The following is an 8780-nucleotide window of genomic DNA, read 5'->3' on the forward strand; positions in this document are numbered from 1 at the left end:
GCCCTCACTATTGGTAGTTGCAAAAATTCAATTACTTAGGGCCCCGAGCAAAAAGTGGGGCCCCGAGGACGGAGGTGTTGATCTCAGTGGATAATACAGCGAAACTAATGAAAACAAACCAGCAAAGCCCGTCATAAAGCCTGACGAGTGGATTCCTCAGAAGGAACCCCTAACAGAGAGGTTCCTCCACGGCTTTCCTGAAGTGGCCAAAATGCAACGACCATAAGAAACACTGAGCCCACCGACATGACTGGCTTACTCACGATACCCCTGTAAGTGAAAGTGGGCCCCGTGACAGCTCATTCGCTGTGAAACAAGCGCCGACAGGCACCAAGCAAATAGCGGGACATCTTTAAAAAAATATGAAGCGCACATACGACTGGAATAAAAAAAAAAAAAACTACGAAAAAATAAAGAAAAAACGAAAACGAGACAGTGGTTAGACAGCCATACTCTCAAGTATAACTGACTCAGACTTTAAGAATAGACTGAACATTAACACAAATATAAACGACTATGTGTGATAGCTTTCAATATGTATTTATAATAAACTCACATAAATATAAAAGCTATTTTGACTTAGAAAATTTGGAAGAAATTGTGTTAGTATTATGAAACATAAATTACATATAAAACAATATAAGTTTTTCACATCAAAAATTCACAAATTACAGATAATACAAAGTAGCCTACATTAAGTGATATGCTTTGCAGCAGTGATGGGGAAAGGCTCCCCTCAGCCCGCAAACTGGAGGATGTGCCGCTAATCACTGTAGCTCCATCATAAGTCTGGGCAATTAAGTTTATTTTTCAGTCTAAAAGACTGATGCTTTTCTTTCATGAGCTTTTCAAATCCCTCTGAAAAAGCCTGAACACAATGACACACCGGCTCACACCAGTTGCACCGCAACAAATGACACTTCTAAAATGTCATGGTATTTTGTTGATAAACCTCTAAAATGCAATCAAGGGGTTGACCTTAGAGGTCTATTTAGCCACCTGTGTATTTAACTGGTGATCTGACTCGCTAAAAAAGAAAACTGATTTAGCAGAAAAAGAACCACACCCCATTCAGCGACGAGGAAGAGTCACACCCGCATAATTGTAAAAAAAAAAAAAAAAAAAATCTATATATATGGAGGAAAGAAAATCCCATCTTGCAAGAGGAAACAAACGTGTATGCCTATTTTCACTTCCGGTCAACAATTGAAAGGAGAACGTAATGCTAAAATGGAATTAGTTTTCTACATCTAAAGGAAACTGGATAAAACAGGAAAGGTCACATCACCGGTTAGGGAGTATTTCAGGTATTTAAGACAAAAAACCCTCTAATCAATAATTATCAATATTGAGTGACATGAAATGCTTCTTCTGATAAGTTTCTCAGCCATATGTCCAGACCTATATGTGCTTTAATTAAATTACAGAATATCACATCCATTTTTGGTGACTGTTGTAGTTTCCTTCTTAGCAGCTTACGCACAGTCAGCATTTGTTTTATTTTCTCATTTTAAATTGTTTATTGTTGTTGTGGCGGTTGAATATTATTTACACAGCACTTTAAATCTTAACAGTTGGGATTTCGTGTATAAACTGAGTCAGCTGGTGAGAATTAGTAGGAAGGTAGGTGGAGATAAATACAGGGCAATTTCAGACAAGAACCTGTTAGAGGCTCCAAAATACTCGAAACTCGGGCGAAAGTTTAAATTATTCCCAATTGAGGTTGTAGCAAGACAAAATCTGAAAAGCTAAGAGGGTAGGAAACGTTTTGCTAGGCACTGAACATAATTTATTTTCAAGAATGAGTCTTAATACGTCTGCCTTTTATATGGTCCTGCTCAGATACATAACCTGAACTTTCCAATATTTCCAGAAACCCATCTCCCACAAGCCCACCCTCCTCTGGAGCCTCTTCTTCATCAGTGCTTTCCTGACGACGTGGAATCCACACTCAGCTAACCGGCAATCTTCTACAAGGTCATAATTAGTCATTTCTCAGTCAAAGGGAAAGGGAAAAGAGGAGTCTGCACAATATCTTAGTCTCTGCTTGTTGGCAGACTACTGACCCACATCTCGTCCCCTGATGAATTGGACTCATTTGCTGTTGGCAAGTCTAATCGCAGCCTTCCTGGTGTAACTCCAGATGCGTAATGCATAGGTTGGGAAACTTCATCCAAGGTTTTCATTTTACTGTGTGCAGGAAACCAGGACATTTTTTCTAGCATCTGCAGCACGGACCACACCATGGTTGCTGCTAAACCACAGCAACTTGTCACGTGGATTTCACAGCTTCTCACAACAAAATGCTACTTTAAGGAAAAAAAACTAAATTATGTTTGTCCACAGTACCACTAGAGGGTAAATTTAGTATACTTTACATTTTAAACAAAAGATAGCTTTTAAGAAATATTTGTTATTGGTTTTAAATCACATCTTGATGTGATTCTTTTTTCAGAAGGGAGCAGAAAAGGAAACATTTAACCACTAGAGTCTTCACTGTGTGAAAGTCGAGCAGTAAATAATGTACAGTGTTTATATCAAGGAGACAGGATGTTTTACATCACCAGGGCGCTGCAAGCTTTTTCTCCCACAAAAATGATCATAAACACTGGCTTACACAAGTGTTTATAGTGCAGTATATATCTACACAGCATACTGCACAGATAAAGGACTAACGCCTTTAAACAAATCTCATTTCTTTCTACTTTCATTCTTAAAAGTTGTCTTGATGAACAGGCATTCATGGATTCAGGCATAAAAACGTAAGGAGTTGTATAAGCAGTGTTTTGCTTATACATAAAAGACATTTATCAGAAAATCCAACATGTTGTGAAATGGATCCTTAGGAGGTTTACCAGCAAAAAAAGCATCCGAAATTCAACAAAAAACATAAAGGCAAAACCCTCACAAAATACTGAGCAACACAAGTCTTGGATGTAGATAAAAAAGAAAATTTTGTCATGAACAAAACTTTCCTAAATTGTACCATTAGGGTACATTTTTACAAAGCACCTACAAAGGCACAGTCATATTCAATGAATTATACATAGTCAAAATGTCCTTTTTATCAATATTACAGAATTATTTACTTAAAACAAGCTCCTATATACTGCTGTAAGTTACTTAATTTAATTTTATCTTCTTCAAAGTGTGCTTATGGTTTTGTACTAGAACCTAGACAAAAAATACTTGGTAAGATTTTGTGTTTTTGCAGTGTATAAATACTCCTGTATCCTAGATCATTTCTGTAAATGTTAGTAAAAATAGGTTAGTTTCAGACATTTGCACAAGCTTTTGCTCAGGACTGCACAGGTTTAATCACTTTTTTACCCCTGTAATTGTATCTATGTGCTGAAAGTAACTCCTTGATTCCACCATTTAGGCCTTGAAGAAATCATAATAGCAGCAGTTAAGCATTTTTAGTTTATCTCAGACATTCTTTGCTAACTTTTACACCTGGAAGTCACCCAGCAGCAGCTAAATCATTATTAACACTCTGAAGTAACAGAGGAGCTGCTAGGTGTTAAAGGCTTTGCTCAAGGGCGCCTGACTGAGGGAGGGGCAGTCTCTGCGTTTAGTTTTTTTTTTTTTACTTCATACTTTCATATTATTCTCCTCTTTTTCTTTAATTTTAGTTTTACAGAGTATTTTATCTGAACTCCATCGTGTTTGCCAAGAAAAATTCAGTCTCTATGTGGCAGCAGAAAGACAAAAAACTAAGCAAACTAAAACAGACTACCTTGTAATCTGTGCCCTGGACAGATTTTCTGCATGGGACAAGCATTTAAATCATACTGTAAATTACAGTTAAGGCAGTTGTATTGTTCTTGGCGGACACACCGTTCCACCATCACATGACGTTCCTTTTCCGCTTGTGTAAACAATGAGGACAAATCAGAGGCATAGCGCTCCAGAACAAATCCTCCCTGAATACTGCGGTGTAGTTCAGAATGCAAATTCTAGACACTGAAAGATAAGGACAAAACCTAATGTTTTAAAGTTTCACACTTGTTTAGGAAAGCAATAACTTTAAGGATCAAGAAAGAAACAAAGAAGTTAAGAAGAATTTGTAGCCTCATAAAAATGATCTTTCCAGTCTCAGAAGTACAAAGTACAAAAAAACATCTGCTCTTTTGCAAATGTTTCCTGTTTTGTCACACAGTTCTTCTTCTCACAGTTTTATATTTTTCCAGCATATAACTACTCAGGATGCTCTTTGTTTTAGCTGGCATGCAGTTATACTTCAGCTTTGAGGATGACTGACATAGCTTGATTCTGCATACCAAAGGTTCCTCCAGAGACTGAACAACATGTGCTTCATGATCAAATCCGTCCTCTACCCTAAGACTCCAGACGGTCAGAACCAGCTGTTCTGGGTCATTCACTTGTTTTGCGGGTAATTCATTGAACTTTTTCCATGTCAGAGCCCCTTCTTTAACTCTCACTTTATGCCCCTTGCTATTCGCTCACAAGACTCAGACACATCTGTAAGGGATTAGCACAGTTCTTCAGACCACTTCGCTGGAATTCATCCCTGTTCCTGATTCTTTGGGCACGGGAACGAGCCTTAAGGAATTTGAATAAATCGGAGCTGAAGAAAAAGAAGGAAAAGCTGTGACTGTGTTGGAGACGCATGAGAAAGGAAGAGAAATCTTCACCATTTCTTTGAGCTAAATTTATTGTAAAACCAAAACGTAAACTGTTGAAGTCATTACTGAGTCAGCATACACTTATATTACCCTGGAAAACTATTCCTGCTTCTTGAAGCTTTTGTTTAACAACTTTTGTAAAACCTTAAGCTTTAGTGTTTGTTATTAGGACTTTGTGTTGGACTAAAAAATAGTCTGTGGTGTACATTAGCATTTAGCCCTCTTTAATCTCAGTGGCCTTCAGAATTACTAAATAGCAGTGTGTACTGGATTGTCAAGTTTAAAGCTGCTATTTAAAGACTTCAGAGGTTTGTTAGTGATAATTAGTAAACAGCAGCATGTTGAAGACCAAGGAGCCCAGCAGACGGGGCGAAGAAAACAGCCAGGAGACCAATAGGGATCCACAGAGATCAAAAGATCAGGTAAGGAAATCTGCATGGAAACTATTAGTCATGTGCTTCACAAATCTACCCTTAATGGAAGAGTGGCAAGACAAAAGCTATTGCTGAAGAAAAACCATAAACAGTCACACCTGCAATTCAAGGAAGTGGTTTCAATCCTTGTCTTCTTTCATTTCCCTGCTCCAACACTAGTGTCAAACCAGCGCATTACCTCCTCAGCCATTTCCTGCTGCAGAAGCCTGGCAATCATCCATTTATTTAAGACAAATGTCAACATTTGCATCAGATACACAGTGAACATGTGGAATAAGATGCTTATGATAGTTAATGTCAAACTAGCTCTTTGCAACCTGCATGCAAAGCTAACAAAGCCTTCACCTTTAACACCCCATATCCACCTAAAACATGGTGGTGGAAGCGTCATGCTATGTGGATAGTGGTGGATTGAACTAAATCATGTAAGAAAATCTGTTTGTGGCTTAAACAGACTAGAGAATAGAGGTTCACTTTTGCTTTCCAGCAGGATAGCAAATGTACATTTAAATCTACATTTAGATTATGGGTGTCCCAGCTTTAGAGGGTTGGAGTTCTGCAAGTCTTAAATGTGTCTCTGCTTCTACAATCCTGAACCAAATAATTATATCAATAGAAGGGGATCTCTGAAAATTCATGGCACTCTGAAGTGGAAAATCAGCCATTTGATTCAGATCCGGTTCACCATGACCAAAGCCTAGTCAAAGTCCAGAACTAAATCCAATTAAAATTGGAAATGGAAGACAAAATTAAGGTTTGCGGTAACACTTTATTTGACGGGTTGTGAATAAGACTGTTATGACACTGTTATAAACATGACATAACACCTGTCGTGAACATGAGTAAGTCTTCATGAATATTTATGACTGTTGTCATAAAGTGTCATTCGGTGAATCATGACACTTTTAATACAAAGTTGACATTATTCAAAATGTCTTTGTTATGACAACTTGACATTAACCTAGAAATCATGATCTGACATAAATTTGTTATAAAAGTATTACTGATTAAACTTTAAAAATTACATAGCTTCATGTTATTAAAGCTAAAGACTTACTCATGTTCATGACAGGTGTTATGTCATGTTTGTGACGGTGTCATGACAGTCTTATTCACAACCCGTCAAATAAAGTGTTACCAGGTTTGCTTCCCGCTTCAGCTGAGGCCAAAACCCCTTGCTCAAACTTCAGTAGCTCTTTGAGAATTTATACCTTCTGCAGTTTTCGCCATGTTTTATCAATTTCAGCACATATAGGTTAAACCCCCTTTGAAGTAAAACAGGACCACACACAGCCCTGAAACATCCATGGCCTCTTCGACTTCCTCTGATCTGCTTCACATGTGTTTCAAGCTTCAGTCCCAACATTCTGCTTCCCCTCTAACTCTGACCAGATTTACACTTCAATACTTCCTTCCAGTAGCTAATTTCTCCTCTCTCCATTCACATAAAGTTCAGCTGCAGCTCTATGACAAAAACAGACAATCTAAATACTTTCTCAAGTGCTATGAATAATAGGTATCCATTACTGCACACAAGCTGGGGGTTGAATAGGACATAGACACACATACACTGTCTGGTGGACTACGTGGCAAACTGCATGTTTTCTTCAACCAAAAAACTGTAGGCGGAGCACTTAATCATGACGCAGCCCAGCAAACTTTACATTGTGGGGTTATTCTTCCTCCTGTTGATCCCACATCCACTAAGAAGCAGGCACACTGCCCAGTTAATAACACAATCATAACAATAATAACAATAATTCATATAATTAATTGTGCTAAACATAAAAACTCTGATTTTATGTTTAAATTCAGATTGTCCATAATTAATTGTGGTTGGTATTCTGGAGTTATTTGCCTCTTGGACAAAAAATATATATATAATTGGCTTTTTTCTTCATATTAATTAGACACAAATTGACATTAGAGACTATCTGGATAAAATTCAGATTTGTCTTTTTAGGCTTTTAGTCTCCATAAACTCTTTAGGAATCAAATATCTTACAATCCCATCAAAACCTAGATTAGGAACTCAAGTATCACAATTTTTAAACCAGATTTCCATGTCAAAACCAGATTAGCTTCTTGTTCAATAACACCCATTACTCCCAGTAAGAAAGACTTCGCTTTCACCTCTCTCTTGTGTAACATTAGCATGTTTACATCCATGTCCACCTATACTGAACATGCGACTGTCTTCTTCTCTTTGCAGACACATGCAGTCCAGGCATTCTGTCAAATTAAGATTCACCCAGCTGCCAAATCTGGATTCTAAAGAAATTAGTCAAAAGAAGGAATCACATTAGGTTGTTTTTCTTCAGCTTATAAATAAAAGCGAGCATTTTGAAGCAATGCAAACATATTTTTTAAATCTTTTTTTTCTATCATATAGAAAAAAAGTTGAAGGATTCAATGTTTAGCTGAAGGTTTTGAACATAAGTGAGGACTAATGATATTTTAAAATGTGGCAGAGGAACATTGGCTCCCTCTGTTGGTCACACTCTGATAACTTGTCTCTCATTTGAAAATAATTTCTTGCTGCAAATTAAAGCATCGAACTAATCAGAACAGCTGGAAAAAAAAGAGATTATCCTATAAATTATATATATAAAAAACATCTAAATAAAAAGAGTATTTCTGCTGAAGTATAAAGTAATCACATTCTTTTTTCTTTTTGTTTACTTTGGTTCAAATAGTCACAATTTTTCTACTTTATCTTGTATTGGTACTGTGTGTCAAACATATATTTTTAATTTTTCACTTTTAACATTTTTTAATAACATAATTTCACATTGCCAAAAGATCTGTATTTCTGAGGGAGAATGCAGTTCAATATAAGACAACAAAATTGCAGTAAAACAAAAATATTGGCAGACGAAGCTTAAAATATAACATTTTTAAGCTACCATGATTTGTATAGCATATTCATAACTTAATACTGGTTAATCCAATCAAAATTGACTCAGTGTTGATTTTTGGTTTAATAGACTATAAGCTGTAACAGAGTTAAACAGACTTGTTCAATTAAAACCCATGCTTATTTAGCTAAAACTAACAAAATGTCTTATTATTACAGTAAATGAGGATACAGTTGTATGGTGTGTCTTTATCTGATCATCTGCTGCAGTGGCTAACCGATGTGAACAGATTTTGAAGGACCTTCACTGGATCAGAGGAGAAATAAAAAATTGTGTCAGAAAGTTGAAAAAATGAAACAAGTAAAGTATTGTTTGCACATAATAATCAAAGTTCTTATCGCCTCATAAAGCAACTAAATCTGAGCTAGGAAAAAATATACAAACTATTACAGAATCAACTACCTCAAGGCCCAGAGGCTCTTGCAGGTTCAGAGGTTCCTGGAGATCCTGTGGGTCCTGATTGTTCAGTTGATCTGTCTGGGTTGGGTTCTGTATATGAAAAGGAAATAAATATCAAATTACATCTTTGGGTCTTAAAATTTCCCAGCATTGTTTGACAAAAAAACTAAATGGTTTCAGCAATAAAGGTGACACTGACTCTCCATCACTGAATTCTACACAACTATCAGGAGATCCTGTAACGCCAAGCAAAAATAATACTTTATATACATTTTTCTACAAAAAGAAAACCGTACACGTCATGTGTTTGCCCCCAACTGCCTATTCCTTTGAAATTGTTAACATAACAAAAGCACTCCTTTTAATTAGTTTTTCTTCTT

The sequence above is a fragment of the Xiphophorus maculatus genome, chromosome 8 (genome assembly GCF_002775205.1).
Source record: "Xiphophorus maculatus strain JP 163 A chromosome 8, X_maculatus-5.0-male, whole genome shotgun sequence".
In the NCBI taxonomy this organism is placed as follows: Eukaryota; Metazoa; Chordata; class Actinopteri; order Cyprinodontiformes; family Poeciliidae; genus Xiphophorus; species Xiphophorus maculatus.